This window comes from Salvelinus namaycush, chromosome 7 (genome assembly GCF_016432855.1).
Source record: "Salvelinus namaycush isolate Seneca chromosome 7, SaNama_1.0, whole genome shotgun sequence".
NCBI lineage: Eukaryota > Metazoa > Chordata > Actinopteri > Salmoniformes > Salmonidae > Salvelinus > Salvelinus namaycush.
This window is the reverse complement of record NC_052313.1, coordinates 10,720,842-10,746,544: the sequence shown is the minus strand read 5'-3', so window position 1 is coordinate 10,746,544 and position 25,703 is coordinate 10,720,842. Positions and strand designations below refer to the sequence as shown.

Below are 25,703 nucleotides of genomic sequence, written 5' to 3'. Positions count from 1 at the left end.
CGAGGGCATTGTCTGCTGAAACAGGAAAGGGCCTCCCAAACCTGTTGCTACAAAGTTGGAGCACCGAATTGTTTTAGAATGACATTACTTGCTGTCGCATTAAGGATTTCCCTTCCACTGGATTTCTCTCAAACCTAAGGGGCCTAGCTTGAACCATTGAAAAAACAACCCCAGACCATGATTCCTCATTTACCAAACTTACAGTTGGCACTATCATTGGGGAAGGTCAGCGTTCTCCTGCTATCCACCAAAAACCCATATTCGCCGCCGGAATGCTCTAGTGCCAATGGTGGCGAGCTTTACACCATCCAAACCGACGCTTGGCAGTGTGCATGGTGATCTTAAGCTTGTGTGCGGCCTGCTTGGTCATGGAAACCATTTTATGAAGCTCCCGATGAACAAGTATGTGTGATGTGCTTCCAGAGGTAGTTTGGAACTCAGTGGGAAGGTTGAATCGAGGACCATGTTTCCGCGCTACGTGGCTTCAGCACCCTAGCAGTTTCCGTTCGGAGCTGTGTGGTCTACTACTTTGCGGCTGAGCCGCTGTTGCTCTTAGACGTCCACTTCACAATAACAGCACTTACAGTTGCGGGTCAAGCTCTAACAGGGCAGTATGATGAACTGACTTGTTGGAAAGGTGGCATTCATATGACGGTGACAGTTGAAAGTCACTGAAGCCTTCAGTAGGGTGATTTATACTGATAAATTGGCTATGGAGAATTGCAAGGCTGGGTGCTCGATTTATAACCTGTCGCAACGGGTGTGCTGAAATACCGGAATCCACTAATTGAAGGGGTTTTGGGCTGTCAATATTCTATAATACAGTGCATTCAGAAAGTATTCAGAACCCCCACATTTTGCTACAACTACAAGCTTAATTCAAACATTATAAAATTGTTTGTTTTCTCAATTCTACACACAATACCCCATAAAGGGAAGTGGGGATATCTAGTCAGTTGGGTCAAATTGAATGCATTCAACTGAAATGTGTCTTCCGCATTTAACTAAACCCTGGAAACAGGGGCTGAACAACAGATTGGTACCTTTTAAGCTCAGTAGTGTGATGGTTTGGGGATGCTTTGCTGCCTCAGGACCTGGACGACTTGCCTTAATAGGAACCATGAAGTCTGCTCTGTATCAGAGAATTCTTACAGGAGAACTGTCCAAGGCCATCCATCTGTGAGCTGACGTAAAGTGCAGTTGCGGTCATGCAGAAGACAATGATCAAAAACACACATAAAAGTCTACATGAAAATGGTACAAAAGCAGTGACTATGTGTATTGATACCACATCCAAAGTGAAATAATAACTTCACCATGCTCCAAGGAATTCAATAGCTTGCCCTTCTTCGGAAAACCTCCCTGATCTGTGCGTTGAATGCTGTGTTTAAATCACTGCTCGACCGAGGTACCCTTACAGATAATCTGTAGTGTGGGGTACAGAGATGGGGTAGGTAATTTAGAAATCATGTTAAAACCACTATTATTGCAAACAGAGTGAGTCCTTGCAACTTTTTATGTGACTTTTAAGCACATTTTTGCTCCTGCACGCATGTAGCATGCCATAACAAAGGGTTGATTACTTATTGACTCAAGAACATTGTCCAAGCATTTTCATTTGTAAAAAATTTCAAAAAAATTAATTCCACTTTGACATTATGGGGATAGTGTGTATATCAGTGGCACAACATCTCAATTTTAAATTCCAGGCCGAACGCAACAAAAGGTGGAAAGTAAAGGGGTGTGAATACTTTGTGAATATACTTACAGTGTGTTTGAAGCTGAGTTGATGTTGCCATATGTTGTGTTCTCCAGGGGGGGGGGGGGGGGTTGGTGATAAGCTACTCCTACTGCTTCCTCCCCCCCCCCACGAAGGTGAGATACTCTACATTTACCGTCATGTTCTCGATACCATACTTTCTGGAACAGAATTGTGTGTGTCGTGTGTGTGTGTTGTGTGTGTGTGTGTGTGTGTGTGTGTGTGTGTGTGTGTGTGTGTGTGTGTGTGTGTGTGTGTGTGTGTGTGTGTGTGTGGTGTGATGTGTGTGTGTGTGTGTGGTGTGTGTGTGTGTGCGTGCGATAAGTCCAAGGGGAGCTGGAAGAGGAAGTGGAGGAGTGTGTCATTAAAGCATTAATCGGGCGGACTGCCTTCTACATAACGCGTCAATCAGCCGTAACTCCACCCACTTCCAGCGGAATCCAGAGCCCAGTCCAATCCGCAGACAGAGACTACTTCACTGTGACCGAAAGTAGTTCCACCTCTGTGGCCCCTGAAGGTGGATCTAACACAATATAACCTGGAAGTGGAACTAACCCTCTCTTTTGACCATGAAGTGAAGCTGGGGTAAATTTCAACCAACACAAGTTTAGGGTCAGCTGAAAACTAGTGGAAACACCCAATAAAAGACAGACACTCAATGTACCCACAACCGGGAGAGGCTGGATGTTTGATTCCACACTGGGGAGGTCTTCAGGAGCTGTCCACACGCCACAGTGTGTGTGTGTGTGTGTGTGTGTTGTGTGTGTGTGTGTGTGTGTGTGGGTGTGTGTGTGTGTGTGTGTGTGTGTGTTGTGGTGTGTGTGTTGTGTGTGTGTGTGTGTGTGTGTGTGTGTGTGTGTTGGTGTGTGTGTAATGTGTCTGAAAGCTAATTAAAGAACTTAATATACCTAGTTTATGAGGCGAAGCCTGGAGCAACTGAGCATGGAATGGGCTTGGCATTCCAGGTGTTTATCTATACACACAAACACACAAGTTAAAATTGCCACAAATTCAAGTGAAGTAGATAATAAAAAAAAAGTGAAATAAACAATTACAAATGAACAGTAAACATTACACAAGAATAAGACATGTCCAAATGTAAAATGTCAAAATATCATATTATGTATATTTACAGATGTGAAACGGATTGAAAATAGTGAAAGTACAAAGGAAAATAAATAATCTGTGTTGTATTTGCAATTGGTGTTGTTCTTCACTGGGTGCACTTTTCTTGTGGCAACAGTTCACAAATTTGCTGCAGTGACGGCACACGTGGTATTTCAACCAGAGATATGGGAGTTTATCAAAATGGATGAGTGCTTTTGACTTCTTTGTGGATCTGTGTATCTAAGGGAAAATATGTGTCTCTAATATTTGTCAGACATTTGGCAGGAGGTTAGAAGTGCAGCTCAGTTTCCACCTCATTTTGTGGGCAGCCCCCCCCCCCCCCCCCCCCCTGTTTGCACATAGCCTGGCTTCTCTTGAGGGCCAGGTACGCCTACGGCGACCTTTCATCAATAGCAAGGCTATGCTCATGAGTCTGTAACATAGTCAAAGCTTTTCCTTAAGTTGGGTCAGTCAACAGTGGTCAGGTATTCTGCCCACTGTGTACTCTCGTTTAGGGACAAATAGCATTCTAGTTTGCTCTGTTTTTTTGTTAATCTCTTTCCAATGGTCAAGTAATTATCTTTTTGTTTTCTCATGAATTTGGTTGGGTTTAATTGTGTGGCTTTCCTGGGGATCTGTGGGGTCTGTTTGTGTTGTGAAACAGAGCGCCAGGACCAGCTTAGCTTAGGTGAATATTCTCACGTTCATCTCTCTGTAGGTGATGCTTTGTTATGGAAATTGTTTGGGGAATCGCTTCCTTTTAGGGGTTGTAGAAAATTTAAAACGTTCTCTTCTGCCGCATGATGAATTAAGGCTATAGGCCTAATTATCAAAATCCAGAAAAGAGACGTTAAATTCTACAACCACCTAAAAGGAAGCGATTCCCAAACATTCCATAACAAAGCCATCACCTACAGAGAGATGAACCTGGAGAATAGTCACCTAAGCAAGCTGGTCCTGGCGCTCTGTTCACAAACACAAACAGACCCCACAGAGCCCCAGGAAAGCAACACAATTAAACCCAACCAAATCATGAGAAAACAAAAAGATAATTACTTGACACATTGGAAAGAATTAACAAAAAAACAGAGCAAACTAGAATGCTATTTGTCCCTAAACAGAGAGTACACAGTGGCAGAATATCTGACCACTGTGACTGACCAAAATTAAGAAAAGCTTTGACTATGTACAGATTCAGTGAGCATAGCCTTGCTATTGAGAAAGGTCGCCGTAGGCAGACCTGGCCCTCAAGAGAAGACAGGCTATGTGCAAACTGCCCACAAAATGAGGTGGAAACTGAGCTGCACTTCCTAACCTCCTGCCAAATGTATGACAATATTAGAGACACATATTTCCCTTAGATTACACAGATCCACAAAGAATTCAAAAAAACTAATCCAATTTTGATAAACTCCCATATCTACTGGTTGAAATACCACAGTGTGCCGTCACTGCAGCAAGATTTGTGACCTGTTGCCACAAGAAAAGTGCAACCAGTGAAGAACAAACACCATTGCAAATACAACACAGATTTATTTATTTTCCCTTTGTACTTTCACTATTTGCACATCGTTTCAACACTGTATATATACATAATATGATATTTGACATTTTACATTTGACATGTCTTTATTCTTGTGTAATGTTTACTGTTCATTTGTATTGTTTATTTCACTTTTTTTTTATTATCTACTTCACTTGATTTGGCAATGTTAACGTGTGTGTGTGTGTGTATATATAACACCTGGAATGCCAAGCCCATTCCATGCTCAGTGCTCCAGGCTTCTGCCTCATAAACATAGGATATATGAAGTTCTTTATTAGCTTTCAGAACACATTACACACACACACACACACACACACACACACACACACACACACACACACACACACACACACACACAAACACACACACACACACCACACACAACACACACACACACACACACACACACACACACACACACACACACACACACACTGTGGCAGTGTGGACAGCTCCTGAAGACCTCCACAGTGTGGAATCAAACATCCAGCCTCTCCCGGTTGTGGTAAAACATTGAGTGTCTGTCTTTTATTGGAGTGTTCCACTAGTTTTCAGCTGACCCTAAACTTGTGTTGGTTGATTTACCCCAGCTTCACTTCATGGTCAAAGAGAGAGTTAGTTCCACTTCCAGGTTATATTGTGTTAGATCCACTTCAGGGGCCACAGAGGTGGAACTACTTTCGGGTCACAGTGAAGTAGTCTCTGTCTGCAGGATGGACTGGGCTCTGGAGTTCCGCTGGAAGTGGGTGGAGTTACGGCTGATTGACGCGTTATGTAGAAGGCAGTCCCGCCCGATGTAATGCTTTAATGACACACTCCTCCACTTCCTCTTCAGCTCCCCTTGGACCTTATCGCACGCACACACACACACACACACACACACACACACACACACACCACACACACACACACCACACCCATATACACACCACACACACACACACACACACCACACACACACACACACCACACACACACACACACACACACACACACACATTCAGTTTCAGAAAGTATGGTTATCGAGAACATGAGGTGAAATGTAAGAGTAGCTCACCTCGGTGTTGAGGAAGCAGTAGAGAGTAGCTATCACCAGACCCTGGAGAACACAACATATGGCAACATCAACTCAGCTTCTAAAACACACTGTACAGTATATTCACAAAGTATTCACACCCCTTGACTTTTTCCACCTTTTGTTGCGTTACGGCCTGAATTTAAAATTGAGATGTTGTGCCACTGATATACACACAATACCCCATAATGTCAAAGTGGAATTATGTTTTTAGAAATGTTTACAAATGAAAAGCTGAAATGTCTTGAGTCAATAAAGTAATCAACCCTTTTGTTATGGCAAGACTACATGACTTCAGGAGCAAAAATGTGCTTAAAAGTCACATAAAAAGTTGCAAGGACTCACTCTGTGTGCAATAATAGTGTTTAACATGATTTCTAAATTACTACCCCATCTCTGTACCCCACACATACAATTATCTGTAAGGTACCTCAGTCGAGCAGTGAATTTAAAACACAGATTCAACGACAAAGATCAGGGAGGTTTTCCGAAGAAGGGCAGCTATTGAATATCCCTTTGAGCATGGTGAAGTTATTATTTACACTTTGGATGGTGTATCAATACACATAGTCACTGCTTTTTAACCATTTTCATGTAGACTTGATTGTGTGTTTTTGGATCATTGTCTTTCTGCATGACCCAACTGCACTTTAGCTTCAGCTCACAGATGGATGGCCTGACATTCTCCTGTAGAATTCTCTGATACAGAGCAGAATTCATGGTTCCTATTAAGGCAAGTCGTCCAGGTCCTGAGGCAGCAAAGCATCCCCAAACCATCACACTACCTGAGCTTAAAAGGTACAAATCTGTTGTTCTAGCCCCTGTTCCAGGGGTTGGGTTAAATGCGGAAGACACATTTCAGTTGAATGCATTCAGTTGACCAACTGACTAGATATCCCACTTTCCCTTTATGGGGTATTGTGTGTAGATTGAAGAGAAAAAAAACAATTTAATAAATGTTTGAATAAGGCTGTAGTGTAGCAAAATGTGGGGGGTCTGAATACTTTCTGAATGCACTGTATATATAAAAGTATGTGGACACCCCTTCAAATTAGTGGATTCCGGTATTTCAGCCACACCCGTTGCTGACAGGTGTATAAAATCGAGCACCCAGCCTTGCAATCTCCATAGACAAATATTAGCAGTATAATCACCCTACTGAAGAGCTCAGTGACTTTCAACGTGTCACCGTCATAGGATGCCACCTTTCCAACAAGTCAGTTCATCAAATTACTGCCCTGTTAGAGCTGACCCGGTCAACTGTAAGTGCTGTATTGTGAAGTAGGAACGTCTAAGAGCAACAGCGGCTCAGCCGCAAAGTAGTAGACCACACAAGCTCACAGAACGGAACTGCTAGGTGCTGAAGCACGTAGCGCGGAAAAATGTCCTCGGATTCAACCTTCACCACTGAGTTCCAAACTACCTCTGGAAGCAACATCAGCACAATAACTGTTCATCGGGAGCTTCATAAAATGGGTTTCCATGACCAAGCAGCCGCACACAAGCTTAAGATCACCATGCACACTGCCAAGCGTCGGTTGGAGTGGTGTAAAGCTCGCCACCATTGGACACTAGAGCAGTCCGGCGGACGAATATGGGTTTGGTGGATAGCAGGAGAACGCTACCTTCCCCAATGCATAGTGCCAACTGTAAAGTTTGGTAAATGAGGAATCATGGTCTGGGGTTGTTTTTCATGGTTCAAGCTAGGCCCCTTAGTTGAGAGAAATCCAGTGAAGGGAAATCTTAATGCGACAGCATGTAATGACATTCTAAACAATTCTGTGCTTCCAACTTTGTAGCAACAGTTTGGGGAAGGCCCTTTCCTGTTTCAGCATGACAATGCCCTCGTGCACAAAGCGAGGTCCATACAGAAATGGTTTGTCGAGATTGGTGTGGAAGAACTTGTCTGTCCTGCACAGAGCCCTGATCTCAACTCCATCGAACACCTTTGGGATGAATTGGAACGCCGACTGCGAGAGAGGCCTAATCGCCCAACTCAGTGCCCAGCCTTGCTAATGCTCTTGTAGCTGAATGAAAGCAAGTCCCTGCAACAATGTTCCAACATCTAGTGGAAAGCCTTCCCAGGAGAGTGGAGGCTGTTATAGCAGCAAAAGGGTGACCAACTCCATGTTAATGCCCATGATTTTCGAATGAGATGTTCGACGAGCAGGTGTCCACATACTTTTGGTCATGTAGTGATGTATATACCTGGAATGACCGCAGTCCCAGGTCAAACTAGATAGGGTTAGGGGGGGTAAAAGGTTAAAGATCAGCAGTTAAGGTAGTGGTATACCTGGAATGACCCCAGTCCCAGGTCAAACTAGATAGGGTTAGGGTTAGGGGGGGTAAAAGGTTAAAGATCAGGGGTTAAGGTAGTGGTATACCTGGAATGACCCAGTCCAGGTCAAACTAGATAGGGTTAGGGTTAGGGTTAGGGGGGTAAAAGGTTAAGGATCAGGGGTTAAGGTAGTGGTATACCTGGAATGACCCCAGTCCCAGGTCAAACTAGATAGGGTTAGGGTTAGGGTTAGGGGGGTAAAAGGTTAAGGATCAGGGGTTAAGGTAGTGGTATACCTGGAATGACCCCAGTCCCAGGTCAAAGATAATCTTGTATTCTGCATCCTGTCGCTCTCTGTCTCCACCAGGTAGACAAACACCATGTAGTTGACTCCAAATAGAGGAATCAGCAGCAGGGTGGACTTAGCCAGACACTGCAACACACAGGTGTGTAAGAATAATCTAAACAAAAGTGATTGTTGTTGAGAGAATATTCTGTATTATCATTGGTTGTTGGAGGGGTACTGTACTGTGATTGGTTGTTCCCGCCCACGTCAGAGCAGAGTAGTTTCTGGACTAGGATACGGATGATACTGATGAACAGAACAAAGTTGATCTGATGAGACAAGAGACCTCCATAAGAATGAGTAGGACATGAGTAGTAGAGCAGTGGTGGTCAAGAAATTTCATCAGCCAATGATTGTAAAGCAATAACTGCGGTCTCATGGTAATTGACTGTAATTGACCGGGGCTGCAGGTAGCCTAGTGGTTAGAGTGTTGGACTAGTAACCGAAAGGTTGCAAGATCGAATCCCCGAGCTGACATGGTAGAAATCTATTGTTCTGCCCCCTGAACAAGGCAGTTAACCCTCTGTTCCTAGGCGTCATTGAAAAATAAGAATTTGTTCTCAACTGACTTGCCTAGTTAAAAATGGTAAAAAACCTCACATTTAGCATCTCCTGGCTTCCACACACAAGCCACTGATGCTGACCTTAGAAACATTTGCATTTTAAAAAGTCTATAAATCCATGCATATAACCTACACCTTCACAATGAATCCATGGTTTATTTTAGAAGCATGATATGAATAAAAAGTAGTCTATTTCAGAGAACAGCATACTCTGAGTTGTCCTTATGTTAGGTCCTGATCTGGCTATGCCAAGTGGCTGTGGGCTACACTAGTTCATTTAGCAGACAAGATTTGCTTAGACTTCCTTGGCATTATTTTATAGTATGAAGAATACAAATGAACAAAGCTGAAAAAAATATAAAGAATCTTTTCTCCAAACGATTTGAGGAGGTGTGCACATGCGGATATTCTGTGTTGGTCGGTAACAAAGAAATTGGTAATCCTATATGCTTAATTTAGAGTTATTAACCTCTTTGGGCTGCAGGGGCAGTATTGAGTAGCCTGGATAAAAGGTGCCCATTTCAAACGGCCTCGTACTCAATTCTTGCTCGTACAATATGCATATTATTATTACTATTGATAGAAAACACTCTCTAGTTTCTAAAACCGTTTGAATTATATCTGTGAGTAAAACAGAACTCATTTTGCAGCAAACTTCCTGACAGGAAGTGGAAAATCTGAAATCGATGCTCTGTTCTAGGGCCTGCCTATAAATGTGCTTGATATTTATTAGTATACATGCACTTCATACGCCTTCCACTTGATGTCAACAGGCAGTGAGAGAAGAAATGGAGTGTATAACATGATATGAGGTCGAATAAAAGCTCTTGGCATGACGTGACCCCAATTTCCTGTTTTCTGGAACGCGCGAGAAGTGACCTGGTATTGCCTTCTGTAAAGCTGTCGTTATAGACGACTAATATCTCCGGCTTTTATTTTATTTGATACATGTGACAATATCATCGTAAAGTATGTTTTTTCAATATAGTTTTATTCGATTATTGAATTTTTTCGGGACGTTAGGCGTGTTGCTTTGTCTGCGTATGTTCAGGAAGGAGAGCTTCGCGCCACTTTGCTAGCTTTCTGTGCTAATTGACTGGAGAGGAGGACATTCTAAATCCAAACAACGATTGTTCTGGACAAAGGACCCCTTGTACAACATTCTGATGGAAGATCATCAAAAGTAGGACCCATTTTATGATGCTATTTCATATATCTGTTGAACATGTGAACTAGTAGTTTTCGCCCAGATTTGGGCACCCTTTCGCCATAACGTAAAATGCATGTCGTAATGAAGTTTTTTTAGAATTCTAACACGGCGATTGCATTAAGAACTAGTGTATCTATCATTTCCTATACAACATGTATTTTTTAGTAATGTTAATGATAGTTATTTGGTCAGAATATGTGAGTGTCAGAAAAATATCCGGACGTTGTGGGAAAAAGATGCTACGTTAGCACAATGTATAACCACTGATTTCAGTCTAAATATGCACATTTTCGAACAAAACATAAGTGTATGTATAACCTGATGTTATAGGAATGTCATCTGATGAAGCTTATCAAGGTTAGTCAAAAATTATATATATTTTGCTGGTTTGTTACGATCGCTAACTTTTTCTGCTGGTAAATGGCTTGGTTTCTGGCTATTGTGGTAAGCTAATATAATGCTATATTGTGTTTTCGCTGTAAAACACTTAAGAAATCGGAATATTGGCTGGAATCACAAGATGCTGTCTTTCATTTGCTGTACACCATGTATTTTTCAGAAATGTTTTATGATGAGTATTTAGGTATTTGACGTGGTGTCTGTAATTACTCTGGCTGCTTCGGTGCTATTTCTGACGGTAGCTATGATGGTAGCTGCAATGTAAAACTGATTTATAGCTAAATATGCACATTTTCAACAAACATAAGTTTATTGAATAACATGTTATAAGACTGTCATCTGATGAAGTTGTTTCTTGGTTAGTTTGGTTGGTTCTTTGTTAGTTAGGTTGGCTTTGTGCATGCTACCGTGCTGTGAAAAATGTCTGTCCTTTTTTGTATTTGGTGGTGAGCTAACATAAATATACGTGCTGTTTTCGCTGTAAAAATTTTAAAAATCGGACATGTTGGCTGGATTCACAAGATGTTTATCTTCATTTGATGTATTGGATTGGACCTGCACTTGAAGTGGCTGTTGTCATATTGTGGCCGGCCTCGGGCTTGCAGCCCAAAGAAGTTAATGTAACTTTCGTTGTTTTACAAAAGGGCTATGTTTAGATTTTTAATACATTCTAAGGCTGCATGATGCGACTGCAATGATGATTTGAAAAAAGTCTCTTGAAAGGCATGAGCTCTGCTTTGTTTTTTTTGCACAGGCTGTACACATACATCAGTCACTCATTCACAATTTGACAAGCACTTGATAATGCCTAGAATTTCACAGCGGCATCCCCTTTGTGTGGCCGTAATGCACCCTAAAACAATCCATGCCTTTTTGTGTCCAGTGGCCGTTATGCCCTTCTCCCTGAGTGCTGTGCGCTCCATCACGTGATGGGTCTTTCTCACAGGCTACAAGTGAAGACAGACACATCCGGAACTCAACTGCGGGTCCTTATCTATTTCCGAGGCGCACATTGAAGATACTGAAGAACTATCCACATTTACTTTTTCGTCAGCCAGCAAGATGAGTAGGCCTAAAAAACAGCAAAAGCACTAGCCTATGTCAATCTAATATCCCCATGTACAAACGTCCACCTATTCTATTCTGTGCGAGAAAATAAATATTCCTAACATAGTCTGGGACAGTTGTGGGATGCGATAGATCACAAATTAATACAATCACCAGCATCCCAAAAATGTTTTTACGCAACAGATCAGAAAGTTTAGCTTAAAATGTTGATAAACTATTAGGCTATTCACATTATAAGCGCAGCAATGCACACATGGTAGTAGGCTATATCACCATTATCAAAGTGACCGCATATGCAATTATGATGTAATGCTTTTATTATAAAGGTGTATTTTATATGGTGAAAAGTGTTCTTCCTCATTCTTGAAACTCAGACGCTGCTTATGCATGCCAGTTAGGCTCTACACCTGTGTAAAGCAGATTAATGTGCTTAATTTTAAGAAGTTATTTACGTTTTTTGGCCACTTTAGTTGTGATAAAAATCTTATTAAAACATATAGCCCTATGGGCTAGGCTACATGAGGTGTGATACTAACCTTATTAAAACATATAGACTTATGGGCTAGGCACATGAGGGTGTGATACTAACCTTATTAAAACATACAGACTTATGTGCATGCTACATGAGGTGTGATACTAACCTTATTGAAACATATAGACCTATGGGCTAGGCTACATGAGGTATGATACTAACCTTATTAAAACATATAGACCTATGGGTAGGCTACATGAGGTGTACAACTATGATTAGAAAAAGTCGCAAAAAAAGGCATTGTTTCTTACGCTGGGCATCATTACAAGTGATAATATATCATTCACAAGTGATCACCCATCAGACTATTCTTGATTTAATCTGGCTTTACATATACTAAATAATATATGTGTTACATTAGTTTTAATTTAGAATGGACCATTATCAGTCACCTGTATTGAAATATCAGCAGCGGGAAAAAATACACAGCTTTTACGCTTTTACCCGTGGTTTATTTTCATGCCAGCCAGGTAGGCTATACTCCTGTTGTAAATATAAGCAATGTACTTAATATTAGGAAACGTTGAGAAATAAATATAGTAGGCCTAGCCAATAGAAAGCTTTTTAGAGAGGCCATCACTCTGTTTTCTGGCGCAAAAGCATAGCCTATAGAAATGTTGCGCAACATGAGCTCATGGACTCTCATGAAGTGTTTGATTAGATTTTCGATCACATTGCATTGATGTCAGAGTGGTTAGAGGGACAATAGAGTGCTGAGTAACAGGCAGTTAGCAAGTTTGGTAGGTTACTAATGACCATCAGCAGCATCAGAGCTTGGAGAAGCCTAATTACCGTAACTAAACGGTCATGTGGAATTTGACTACCTTCATGACTCGTGGACCGCCGGTATGGCGGTAATACGGTCACCGCAACAGCCCTAGACATGAGACCCCATTTTGGCTCTAATGGAGACAGCAGCCCAACCCTGTTTCTGCTAGTTTGTTCAGTGACTCAAGGGCTTGCTGATACTGGGATGCCATTACTGCTCTATGATACTCACTATCACAGACGCCATTATGGGCCAGTTGATCACCCTCCTAGGGGTAGGAATGTCATTCCTCTCCAGCAGCTACACACACCCCCCACACACACACACACACACACACACACACACACATTGATTAGTCGCATGTTGATGAGCTATTGAGATGGGGGATGTTCAGTCGACTGTTGATGATGTCAGAGCAGACTCACTCGGTGTCTTCCAGATACATCTACAGAAGATCCAGATCACCAGAAATACTGAGGGTAACCCTGAGAGAGACACAGCGAGAGAGAGAGAGAGAAGAGAGAGAGAGAGGAGAGAGAGAGAGAGAGAGAGAGAAAGAAAGAAAGAAAGAAAGAAGAAAGAGAAGAGAGAGAGAGAGAGAGAGAGAGAGAAAGAGAGAGAGAGGAATGGAGAGAGAGAGAGAGAGACAGGAAAGAGAGGGATGGAGATAGAGAGAGAGAGGAAACCAGACTTCATTGAGACCCATAATTTAAACAGCCACTAAACAGCAGCCTATAAAACTACACACCATAGACACAGTCCATAATACTCAACCAATACCTGCTAAACACAGGGAACATTAAGACAATGGACTACTTCTGTCAGGGTGAAGGATGTAGTAATAACAACGAGTCCAGGAAGTGACATTGGACAAACGGAGAGTAGTGAGAGAGAGAGAATATTACAACAGTGTTTATACTGTGAGCATACATTTATTATACTGGGAATAATACCCTCTGTGTCACCGCCATGGTTAAAGAGAGAGAGTGTGTGTGTGCTTCTTACCCCAGCCGATTGTGAGGTAGACAGCGAGGTGTGTATATGATAGGTTACCAGGAGCAGTGTCTGTAGGTAGAGCCCCTCCACCAGCGCCAGAAGAAGTTAGCCATTATGAAATAGTTAAACATCACCAAACTGACCTTACAGCCCACCTAAAAGTACACAAACACACACAACACACACACACAACACACACACACACACCACACCAACACACACACAACACACACACACACACACGCACAAACGCACACACAGACACACGCACGCACGCATACACAAAAACAAAAACACATGCACATACAGAGTTAGCCATGTGAGTTAAACAACATCAGACTAACTTCACAGCCCAACTACAAATAACACATTTTACTATACTGTGTTAACACTTGTACACGTTACAGTCCTCGGAGACAGAATTTGCATACATTTTACAATATAGATAGAGTGTGAGTCTCACCAGTGAGGGCTGTGTGCTACAGTCAGTGTTTGGTTTGGGAGAAGATGACAGAGTCTTTAACCAGCACAGCCACGGCTCGCAAGATGAACGACACAAACAGGTTCACATGGATGTAGTTCCTAGTGCGTGGAGCCTCCTACACACCAACACCAACACACACAAAAGCACACACAAACACACACACACCAACACACACAAACGCACACACAAACAGGTTCACATGGATGTAGTTCCTAGTGCAGTGGAGCCTCCTAACACACACACCAACACACACAAACGCACACACAAACACACACACACCAACACACAAAAACGCACACACAAACAGGTTCACATGGATGTAGTTCTAGTGCAGTGGAGCCTCCTACACACACACACCACACACAAACGCACACACAAACACCAACACACACACACATGCGCACAGTGTGAAAGGAGGTATGAGGTCAGGATAAGAGTGTTTATAAACAGTGTCAACTTGTGAAATATGGAATTTAAAACATCCAAAAGGTCCTTGATAACCCCATGTATTAAAAACACAGCACATCACACACACTGCCAAAACACTACCCTGTGCGCGTGTGTGTGTGTGTGTGTGTGTGTGTGTGTGTGTGTGTGTGTGTGTGTGTGTGTGTGTGTGTGTGTGTGTCTGTGTGTGGTGTGTGGTGTGTGTGTGTGGTGGGTTGTGGGTGTGTGTGTGTGTGGAGAGAGTGTGTATGTGTGTGAGTGTGTGTTACCTGATCAGACAGAGGGTGAATGTAGAGGTGATGAGAGCAATAATTGAGAGACTGTGGCCCAGAGTGTACAGAGTCTTCACCACTGAGTAGAACAGCAGCTGGTTGAGTCAAACACAACACACACACACTAACACACACACACCACACACACACCACACACCATACACACACACCACAACACACACACACACACACACCCACACAACACACACACACACACACACACACACCACACCACCACACTCTGTCATGTACATACAAACATATTGCAACACACCAGCTACTGCGGAAACACACACACTGGCACACATAGGCGTACATTCTGGATGCCAGTAAAAAGCTTTGCTGTTGTCAAAATAGTCTGTGTCTCTTCAAGAGCTTATTTCACAACCAGTTTGGAATGCAACAGCTCCATGGTTGCAACTGCAATGCTTAGCTTCAACCCTGCATGAATTCCTCCTGCCCTCTCATAGATGTTATAATCACAAGAGGTTGGGAAATAACAGCAGCTAGTGGTGGTGTGTGAGTGTGTGTTGTTTGTGTATCAGTCTGTCTACTCTTCATCATTCTCCTCCCCATCACCCTCTCATTCTTATAAACAACATTCCCCTAGTCTGAGACACCATCAGACTCAGACTCAGACACACGCGAGCGGCACACACACACACACACACACACACACACACACACCACAACACCACACACACACACACACACACACACACACACACACACAACACACCACACACACACCACACACGCACACACACACCCAATAATAAACTGTTCTAACCCTAACTATGTGCTTTGTATTTTATCCCAAAAAGTGAGCACTAACTTTAACTTTCAATCTGACCCCTGACCTTGACCCCGGAACCTCCTCTGGGAGAGAGACATCCAGACTCTTCTCTACAGAGATGGAAGGAATGGAACCCTTTAATCATTCCTCGTCCAGACAGAATCTCTCTCTCTGACTGTGGAATCTCAGGAACACGTGAGAGGGTCTGGACTCACTCAACCATAGAGGCTGTCATACCACAGAGACACAACACCTGGACAGGCTGTATTCCTATGACTCCTCTACTCTGGCACACCAGACACACAATAGAGGTAGGGGATGAGAAACATGGAATGTTTGGTGGGTTCGAAAGTAATTTTCCTTGGCTCCTTTACCCAATAATCCACCAATACCAAGCAGACAAAGGAGAGTATTCCATATCTGAGGCACAACTGACTGAATAACCTGTCCCAGCTCAGTGCAGTGTCTGAATCTGTAGTGATTTAGTGGAGTCCGTTCTGGTTTAACGGTCACAGTTCTCCACCTGTTGGGTTACTAACTTTGGAGTTGCTGTGGCAGAACTACCTTGTTAGGTTTGTTGTGCTGGACCAGCAGAAGTGCTGATGCTGGGGTAGATGTCAGACCAGCCAGCCTCAGTACAGTTCCTACTAAAGGTACTGCAGAGAGATAAACAGCAATTAAGGAGGATGTACAGTACGGTCAATGGAATGATGGAAGGATGGATGTGTGTTACCATGTCGTCCGAAGAGGTGTGTGAGAGCAGGGGGGCAGGAGAGAGTCACTCTTCCCCTACTGCTGTGGGGCCCAACATGAGATGTTGTCCCATAGACCACCACAGCCTACACACGACACGCACGCACGCACACACACACGCACGCACAAACAAAACACACAAACACACACATACACACACACACACACAGTGAAACACACACTCACAAACATGCATGTCTGACTTGTGTATGTTTGTTTAAGTGTGTGTGTGTGTGTATGTGTGTGTGTGTATGTGTGTGTGTGTGTTTGTGTGGTGTGTGTGTGTGTGTGTGTGTGTTGTGTGTGTGTGTTTGTGCGTTGTATGTATGTGTTTGTATGTATGTGTGTATAGATGTGTGTGTGTGTACATTACGGGTAACATTACAAAAACGTCTTTCTCCCTAGAATTGTTAGCTGGGTATTTTGTTGGCTCTACAGTCAGAAAAATCAGTGAATCCTGTCTGTGTGTTGCTGAGCATCTATAGGAAATGGGTCGGTTTCTGTGTGTGTGTGTGTGTGTGTGTGTGTGGATGGGTGTGTGTGTGTGTATGGTGTGTTACTTGTGTGTGTACTTGTGTGCGTGCAAGCATGCATGTCTACCGGGAGGCTCTAGTGATTGTTTCTCCAGCTGATTGTGACATTCTAGTTCCGCCCTCTGCAGCTCCCAGATGAAGTGACATGTGGGATTTCTCCGGTGACTTCCTGGACAGAGAGGAAGTAGAAAAACAGTCAGTGTCTCAACGGTCTTTACTGCCTCCTCTCCTCGTCTCCTCATTCTCTCGTCTCCTCTCCATCTCCCCTCTCCATATTGTCTGTACCATTAGGAATATGGAACAGAGGAGAAACACTGTGAGAGATGGAGAGAGGACAGGAGGGTGGAAAGAGAGAGGTGCGGTGTTAGGGAGGTGGAAATAAACAAAGAAAGAGGGAGACAGAGAGAGATTCTTTCATTCGTTAGACATAGCTCACTATGTGTAGAGCAGGTATTCCAAACGGGGTACGCGCAATGCCGTCGGGGGTATGCCAAATAAAAATGTGATTCACTTAAAAAAAAAAAAAGAATAAGAATAAGAATAAATAAAAAAATCTTCACATTTTCAAACAGTACATTTATATTTTCAACGGGGCTATACATTTGGGTGAGGTTTTTTCTCACATGAGTATCCTCGTTTCACTGGAAAATAAAATGAATCATCTAGGTTTCAGCGAATAAACAACACAATGTCAAATACAGGTAGCCTAGGAAACTAATTAACATCCAATCACATTAACCGTTACTCTCTTGCGGGAAACCTTCGCTCTTGCGCAGACATTTAGAAACAAAAAATGACAATTTGAAAAATAAGCCACTGGAGTTTTGAGCGAGAAAAAATATGACTTCGAGTAGTAAGACATGTATAAAAGCAACAGATACCATTAATGAGAAGGGGCTAGAAGCGTTATATGGTGAGCTACCGGATGGCTAGGACAGGCAAGCCCCATACTATTGTGGCTTAATTATTCCTGCTGCCGTGGATATGGCTGGGACAATGCTTGGGAAAAGGCCAAAAAAACTACACAGACAATGACTTCATCAAACAAACACTGTTTCAGGACGCATCAGTGACATGGCAGGAGATGTTTTGAAACAAATGCTGCTTCGCATAAAAGCCAGTGATTAATATGCGTTACAGCTGGATGAGTCAACAGAACGTGGGGGGACCTGGACAGCTCCTGGTATATGTCCGTTACGTTTATAGGGGGTCAATTAAGGAAGACATCCTCTTCTGGAAAACAGGACAACATGAGAGGATATTTTTAAAGTACTGGACAGCAGGGCCTCCCGGGTGGCGCAGTGGTCTAAGGCACTGCATCACAGTGCTAGCTGTGCCACCAGAGATTCTGGGTTCGAGCCCAGGCTTTGTCGCAGCTGGCCACGACCGGGAGGTCCATGGGGCGAAGCACAATTGGCCCAGCGTGTCCGGGTTAGGGAGGGTTTGGCCGGCAGGGATATCCTTGTCTCATCGTGCACTAGCGACTCCTGTGGCGGGCGGGCGCAGTGCACGCTGACCAGGTCACAGATGTAAGGTGTTTCCTCCGACACATTGGTGCGGCTGGCTTCTGGGTTGGATGTGCGTTGTGTCAAGAAGCAGTGCGGTTAGGTTTTGTGTATCGGAGGACGCATGGCTCTCGACCTTCGCATCTCCGAGTCCGTACGGGAGTTGCAGCGATGAGACAAGACTGTAACTATTACCAATTGGATACCACGAAATTGGGGAGAAAAAAGGGGTGAAAAGAAAAGGTACTGGACAGCTTTGTGACATCAAATGGAATTTGGTGTCAAAATGTGTTGGTATCTGTACTAGGGGTGTAAAAGCCATGACGTGGAGTGGTAACGCGCCTGCAAGCAGTTGCCTTGATGCCACTTGGGTACACGCAGCATCCACCGAGAGGCTCTTGCTGCCAGCTTGAAAGACGTTTTGGACACTACAGGAAAATGGTTGGACTGCCCCTGAACTCTCGTGTATTTTCTGCATTATGCAATGATATGGGCAGCGACCATGTAACGCCCTGGTTATCAAGGGGCAAAATATTGACACGTTTTTTTAAATTGAGAGACAAGCTTAAATTTATGACCAAAATGTTCACTTGTCTGACCGCTTGCATGATGACGAGTTTCTCACACGACTGGCCTTCCGGGTGATGTTTTTTTCTCTCCTGAATGACCTGAATCTAGGGGACTCTCCGAACTAGATTCAATGTGGGGCAAAATTGAGGCTATGATTAAGAAGTTTGAGCTCTTTTCGTCTGCATTAACAAGGACAACACACAGGTCTTTCCATCATTGTATGATTTTTTTGTGTGCAAAGAACAAGCTTAGGACAATGTCAAAATGTGGATATAGCAAAGCACCTGAGTGAGTTGGGTGCGCTATTACGCAGTACTTTCCTGAAACGGACAACTCAAACAACTGGATGGATTATCCCTTTCATGCCCTGCCTCCAGTCACTTACTGATATCTGAACAAGAGAAGCCTCATCGAAATTGCAACAAGCGGTTCTGTGAAAATGTAATTTAATCAGAAAGCCACTGCCAGATTTCTGGATAGGGCTGCGCTCAGAGTATCCTTCCTTGGCAAATCGTGTGTTTAGACACTGATGCCCTTTGTGACCACGTACCTATATGAGAGTGGGATTCTTGGCCTCACTAGCATAACTAAATACAGGACTGTGTGTGGAAAATTATGTAAGGACTGAGACTCTTCCAATACAACCCAACATTGCAGAGTTATGTGCATCCTTTCAAGCACACCCTCCCATAAACTGTGGTGAGTTATCACAATTTTGATAAACAAAAGATTGTATATGTAAGATGCTAAATAAAGAGCAAAATTATTGATTATTTTATATTATATTTGTGCCCTTGTCCTATAAGAGCTCTTTGTCACTGCCCGCGAGCCAGGTTGTGACAAAAAACTAACACGTATTCTTATGTTTAAGAAATGCATTGTATAGGTTTTGTGTGGCAGGCTTACGGGCTTGCGATGGGACAGTGGTGCTAGAGGGTGTACGCAGTGGAGGGTGAATGTTGAGGGTATGTGAACTATAAAAAGTTTGGGTAACTACTGGTGAGAGGGTTAAAGCATCGGATACAATCATGAATCTCCCCACCACCCCCCCCCCCCCCCCCCCCCCCCCCCCCCCCCCCCCCCCCCCCCCCCCCCCCCCCACCCCCCTTAACACAAACACTACGTATGTCTCTGACTTGCAGGCTTAGGATATTTACTCACAGATAAGCAGAAACTGGTGTGTGTGTTATATGCTTGTATTGTGTGTGTGCGGGTGTGCGCGCGTATGGCATGGCGTGTGTGTGAGTGAGGTTCAGCTGGGTGGTCTGTTTTGTTTCTATTGTGAAATAGCAGCTTCGTTGGCCATAGTCAGGACTATCACTGTGTTTACACTCTCCAACCCCACCCCCGCATCGTCCGCATCCTCTGAGGAGCTGTGTTCTTTGAGCTAAGCTCCTGTCACCAGAACACAAACAACCAATAAACACTCACTCATGACCGTCTCAACCAATCACACAGTTCCCTGTTACCATCTCAATCAATCAGACGTGACCTCACACTGCTATCAAAACTGGAGACGCGTAACACCACTATAATATGACACGTCCTTTATGATATCATATTTATATCCAGTTCCAATGTCCTGATGCTTGTGTTGTGTTAGAGAGAGAGAGATCCAGTGGTACCAGTTCTCTCTGGGTGCTCCTCCTGGGACCTTTTATAGAGAGGAAGAAGGAAGTAAACTAACTCTACCCTCAGGACAACACCTGCAAAAGTTGTTTAAAAAAGAAAAAAAAGAAAAACAGAGAAAAAGAAAAAGAAGAAAAAAGTAACACACACACACACAACACACACCACACCACACACACACACACACCACACACGACCCATTTCCCATAGATGCTCAGCAACACACAGACAGGATTCACCGATTACTTCTGACTGTAGAGCAAAATACCAGCTAACAATTCTAGGGAGAGAGAAACGTTTTGTCATTTTACCCATATGTTCCCTTAATGTTTGAGTGGTTCAGTTTTCCGTTGTTCGGGTAATTTTTTAATTTGATTTATTTAATTAGCAAGTCAGTTAAGAACATAATTCTTATTTACAATGACGCCACCCCGGCCAAACCATAAAACCCGGACGTACGTGGGGGCAAATTTAGCGCCGCCTATGTTTAACTTTGTAAAACAATATTTGGAAGTTGATTAAATATTTGCGGCATCAAGCCTACAGCACAGTCTGTTCAGAGGAGCCATTTGCTTTCCAAACCCTGTGTTTTCCCTCAAATTGTATTTGAAATATGCCAAAGGCCTGTTTAGTCTGCCATGCTGTTTTTCACTGACAGATTTGCCGTGTGTTCCCGATTGTCGGCATATTCCTTGTTATTGGGCTACAATCCACAGCTAGGCTATTAAAAAAATAAGCCAATGATCCTTCGTGTCTAAATTCAGGCCTTTCATGATGTAGTAGTCTATTCTGAATTATTTATTGATTACTGAACAGACCACCATAATATATATAACTTTGGCAAATGCAATTTCAAGTATCATGGGTGCTGCAAGTTCCTCAGAAACCCTTCAAACCGCTATGACTCTATAAGCAAAGGAAAATAATGATGAAGTGCACCCTCTGGAGAGATGAGAGTTGCGGCTCATTCTATTTCAGAGGAGAGGGAGAGAGTCATAGAAAGTGGAATCTCATTCTGTTCGTGTCAGGATCCAGTCAGCAACTTAAGCATGCATCATACCATGTAGACAAATGTGTCTCTGATAAGGATCGCATCGCTCCCTCATTGGCGATTATCTGGAACATCCTCATTTGTGCTTCTGATAGAAAACATGGCCCAGGTGGTAGCGTTTCGTCTAATAGAAACATGGCCCAGGTGGTATTAGCGTGGCTTCTAATAGAAAAACATGGCCAGGGTAGCAGTTGCTTCATGATAGGAAACATGGCCCAGGATGTAGCGTTGCTTCTAATAGAACACCATGGACCCCAGGTGGTAGCGTTGCTCTGATATAAACCAGGGCCCAGGTGGTAGCTTTTCTTTAATAGAAACATTCCCAGGTGGTAGCGTTGCCTTGAAACGCCTAGGTAGTGCTTAGAAAAACATGGCCCAGGATGGTAGCGTGCTTTGGATAGAAACATGGCCAGGGGTAGCGTGCTTCTGATAGAAACATGGCCCAGGAGGTAGCGTTGCTTCTGATGAAACATGGCCCAGGTAGGTAGCTGTTGCTTCGCTAGAAATGGCAGTGGAGCTGCTCGAGAAACGGAAGAGGGTAGGTTCTTCTGATAGAAAACATGCGCCAGGAGGTAGCGTTTCTTTGATAGAAAACATGGCGATAGCCGCATTTGGAATCGGTAGCGTTGCTTCTGATAGAAACATGGCCCAGGATTTGGTAAGCGTGTCTGATAGAAACATGGCCCAGGTGGTAGCGTTTGCGTCTGATAGAAACATGGCCAAGGAGTAGCGTTGCTCTCGATAGAACAGGCACAGGAGGTTAGCGTTTGCTTCTTGATAGAAACAGTCCAGGTGCGTTAAGCGTTCTTCTATAGAAACATGGACAGAGGTAGCGTTGCTTCGATAGAACATGGTCACCAGGTATAGCGTTTCTTCAATAGCAAACATTGGCCCAGGAGGGGGTAGCGTTGCTTCTGATAGAAACCATACCCAGAACATGGTCACCATATACTGTATATTACAGTAGCATGTCAATACTTTCTCAAATTTGCCAATTTAAACAATGATGATAGACAGTTATACAAATCAAACACAACCGTTTAATGTGGAAAATAATACTAAATTGTAACAGAAGCACTTGGGGACCAGTAACGGGAGTAATATAACGAGTATGTCTTCAAATATAGTCATATTATTACATTACTCTTTCAAGTAGAGCTGTATATTACTTTCAGAAGGCATAGCTCTACCGTGTTGCTTAACGCTTGTCTCATGCTAATGGTATTCATGCAGTAGGTTAACTCGCTTCCAATAGGCTATTGTAAAGTTGGAAAATTCAAAGAAAAGATGGCCCCGTGTGTTGTTACCCGCATAACCTTACCAAGGGGAAATGCTCCCATTATTTGAGTTAATGAGGAGAAACGGAACAACATTTTAGTCAATGCAAACACCCCATCAAACGTGAAAAAGCCTCTGGTAGGCGTCGTGCACCAAAGGCCACAAAGCCAAAGTTCCAGAAATGCATGAAAGAGAGAAGAAATCTTTAGACAATTATGGTATAAAGATGGTAAATAATATTTCAGTCTGTACCTGGGTAGTTTGGTGGGATATGATGGAATATATTTTCCAAACCCACAGAAAAACTGGACACAATGAATGATTCTTGCCGCGTTCTCATTGAAACAGTCTAGAACATTCCGATCTTATGTTCTTAGAAAATGGCAATACGTTCTATGTATGTTTGGTGGACGTTAGGAACATTATCCTAAACCCGACAGACAACTGGACACAGAAATGGGTGCTAGACATTCATTTCTTAAAGTTCTGAGAACATGATAACCACGGTCTGGGTAAGTTTATATTTGACATTAAGGATATGGTGCTCCTGGCAACATTCCTGCACATCGCTGGAACATTCCTATGACCGAATGAGGACTCTTAAGGGAACAATTCTCTAAAGTTGTTGGGAACGTGTTGTTGTTAGGCTGCGGTAGATCAACTATTATAAGAGAACAGTCCTTGATTAGAAATATGAATTATTTGGGGTTAGTTGAGCCAAGATCGATAAACCAAAGTTTGTCTACACTCTGGATATCTCATACTTACACATACAATTCGAATGAGTCCCAGCTCTACTAGGAATATGAAGGTCTGTCTCACACACAGCCGTGCACCCACACACACTTTATAAACATGCATGATTTCGGAAAGTAATTAGAGCCTATAGATGACAAGTTGCGGGTCAATTAGTCTACTCACCGTAAGTAAAAAGGCCAGAGCGTGAGGAGCAGCAGGACCGGACCCGTGAAAAAACCGCTCCATGTAGGAGCAGCACAGAAGGGTAGTAGGGGCTACTCGATAGTGCACCTGGGGGTCTTGCTCACCCAGCGGAACTCATGTGGTCACCTTACGGCGTAGCACGAGGGCAAGCCAGGAGAATATTTCACCTGAAAAACTCACATCCAATAATGTTGATAAATCTGTGGTGTTGGTGAAGAAAATAACAACAGTTTGAAATTGCAAAATAAAGCATCAAACAGCTGTGGTAGGCTACAGTATAGAGAGAAAGAAGGAAAAAGAGAAACACACACACAGAGAGGATTAACCCCCTCACGATTCCCATAATGATTTACACCCAACTACAGCTGCTAATGGTTTTCCTAAATGGTAATTTTTCATTTGAATTACTAAATTCATGTTTTATTTAAATACACGTTTAAATTAATTACTAAATACATTTTAATTATTATTACTTATGACTTCTTTTGATCTCTTCATCTGGACATGCTTCCAGATGAAGCAGGAAACTCAATGGAGAATTGTGTGTGAAACGACTGATGTTCTGCGGCTTAGTGTTTTGACTTTTGATCAGGCACCTCATCGGGCAGCATGGGGGTCCTCACTCAGCTGTTAACCTCCCCTCCCCCGGGGAGAAGCAGTGGCTGCTGGGAGGTGATCAATGATGGACGACGGCTCTGCTCCCACCCCAGAATGGATTGAATGAGAGGGAGGAAAGGAGGAGGAAGGGGCGATGAATAAGGACAGGGGAGGAGGGAAGGAGAGTGGTGGACAAGGAGGTAGGGAGGGGGCATGTTTAAACAGCCTGGACTTGAGTGACAGGGCTGATAGAGGGTGAGGGTTGAAGAGTTGCTGGGGGGCTGAGATGTGAGGGGAAAGTGAGCTTTTAATTCCCAGAGCAGAAGCAGATGTAGCAGAATGGCACACACACACACACACACACACACACACACACACACACACACACACACACACACACACAGCTAGGCAGCTGGAAGTCATCAGGGACAGGGGTACACATTGTGTGTGTGTGTTTGCTGGGGCAGGGGGAACCTGGACCACTATAAAAGGGGTATGCAGAAACTGCTAAACACGAGACGGCAAACGAGAGAGTCTGTGTTTGTCATCCCTTCATCCATCCAGAGATGAACAAAGAGAAACATGTTATTAGACAGCAGGTTTAGGGAGGTAGATCTGTTCTTTATTCAACCAAAGCATTAAAATGCATTTTACAAAAAGCACTTGAACAGAGCTGTTAAATCAAGCTTTAGCGATCTTCTCACTAGCTACAAACCACACCATGACGACATCCCGACACAGGCTTCCTATAAGTCCTCCTCCTCGTCTTTTCACCAACAGTCAGTCTCTTTCTTTATCCAGAACGCTTCTTTATTTTGGTGACTTGAAATAGAAACATTTGAGGATGTTTTATGATTTTTCAGTTGTACAAAATTGATCCCAAACAAAAGTGAACACAGATGGAAACATGGTGCCGAGTATAAAATACAAAATAAAAAAAATAAACGGTGTGAAACTTATAAAATCAACGTCGCTGCACATATAAAAATAAATTAATACTTTGTGTTTAGTCACCGTCTCCTATTGTCTGCTCATAAGATTCACACAAAATGAGGTTTCATTGGCTATCCTTCACACCAGCACGGCCAATCACAATCACTTATTTACACCCCACAGCCAATGAAAAATATATATTTATTTACACAAACGAGGTAAAAACTGTGCCATTGAATCCACACCCCTCCCCACAATAGCAGCT

At 43.2% G+C, this 25,703-nt stretch overlaps 1 pseudogene; it reads right to left on the bottom strand.

Annotated features, from left to right (window-relative positions):
- Positions 1-4,777: 4,777 nt before the first annotated feature.
- LOC120050591 lies at positions 4,778-20,443 on the bottom strand (annotated as a pseudogene).
- Between the last annotated feature and the right edge of the window lie 5,260 nt (positions 20,444-25,703).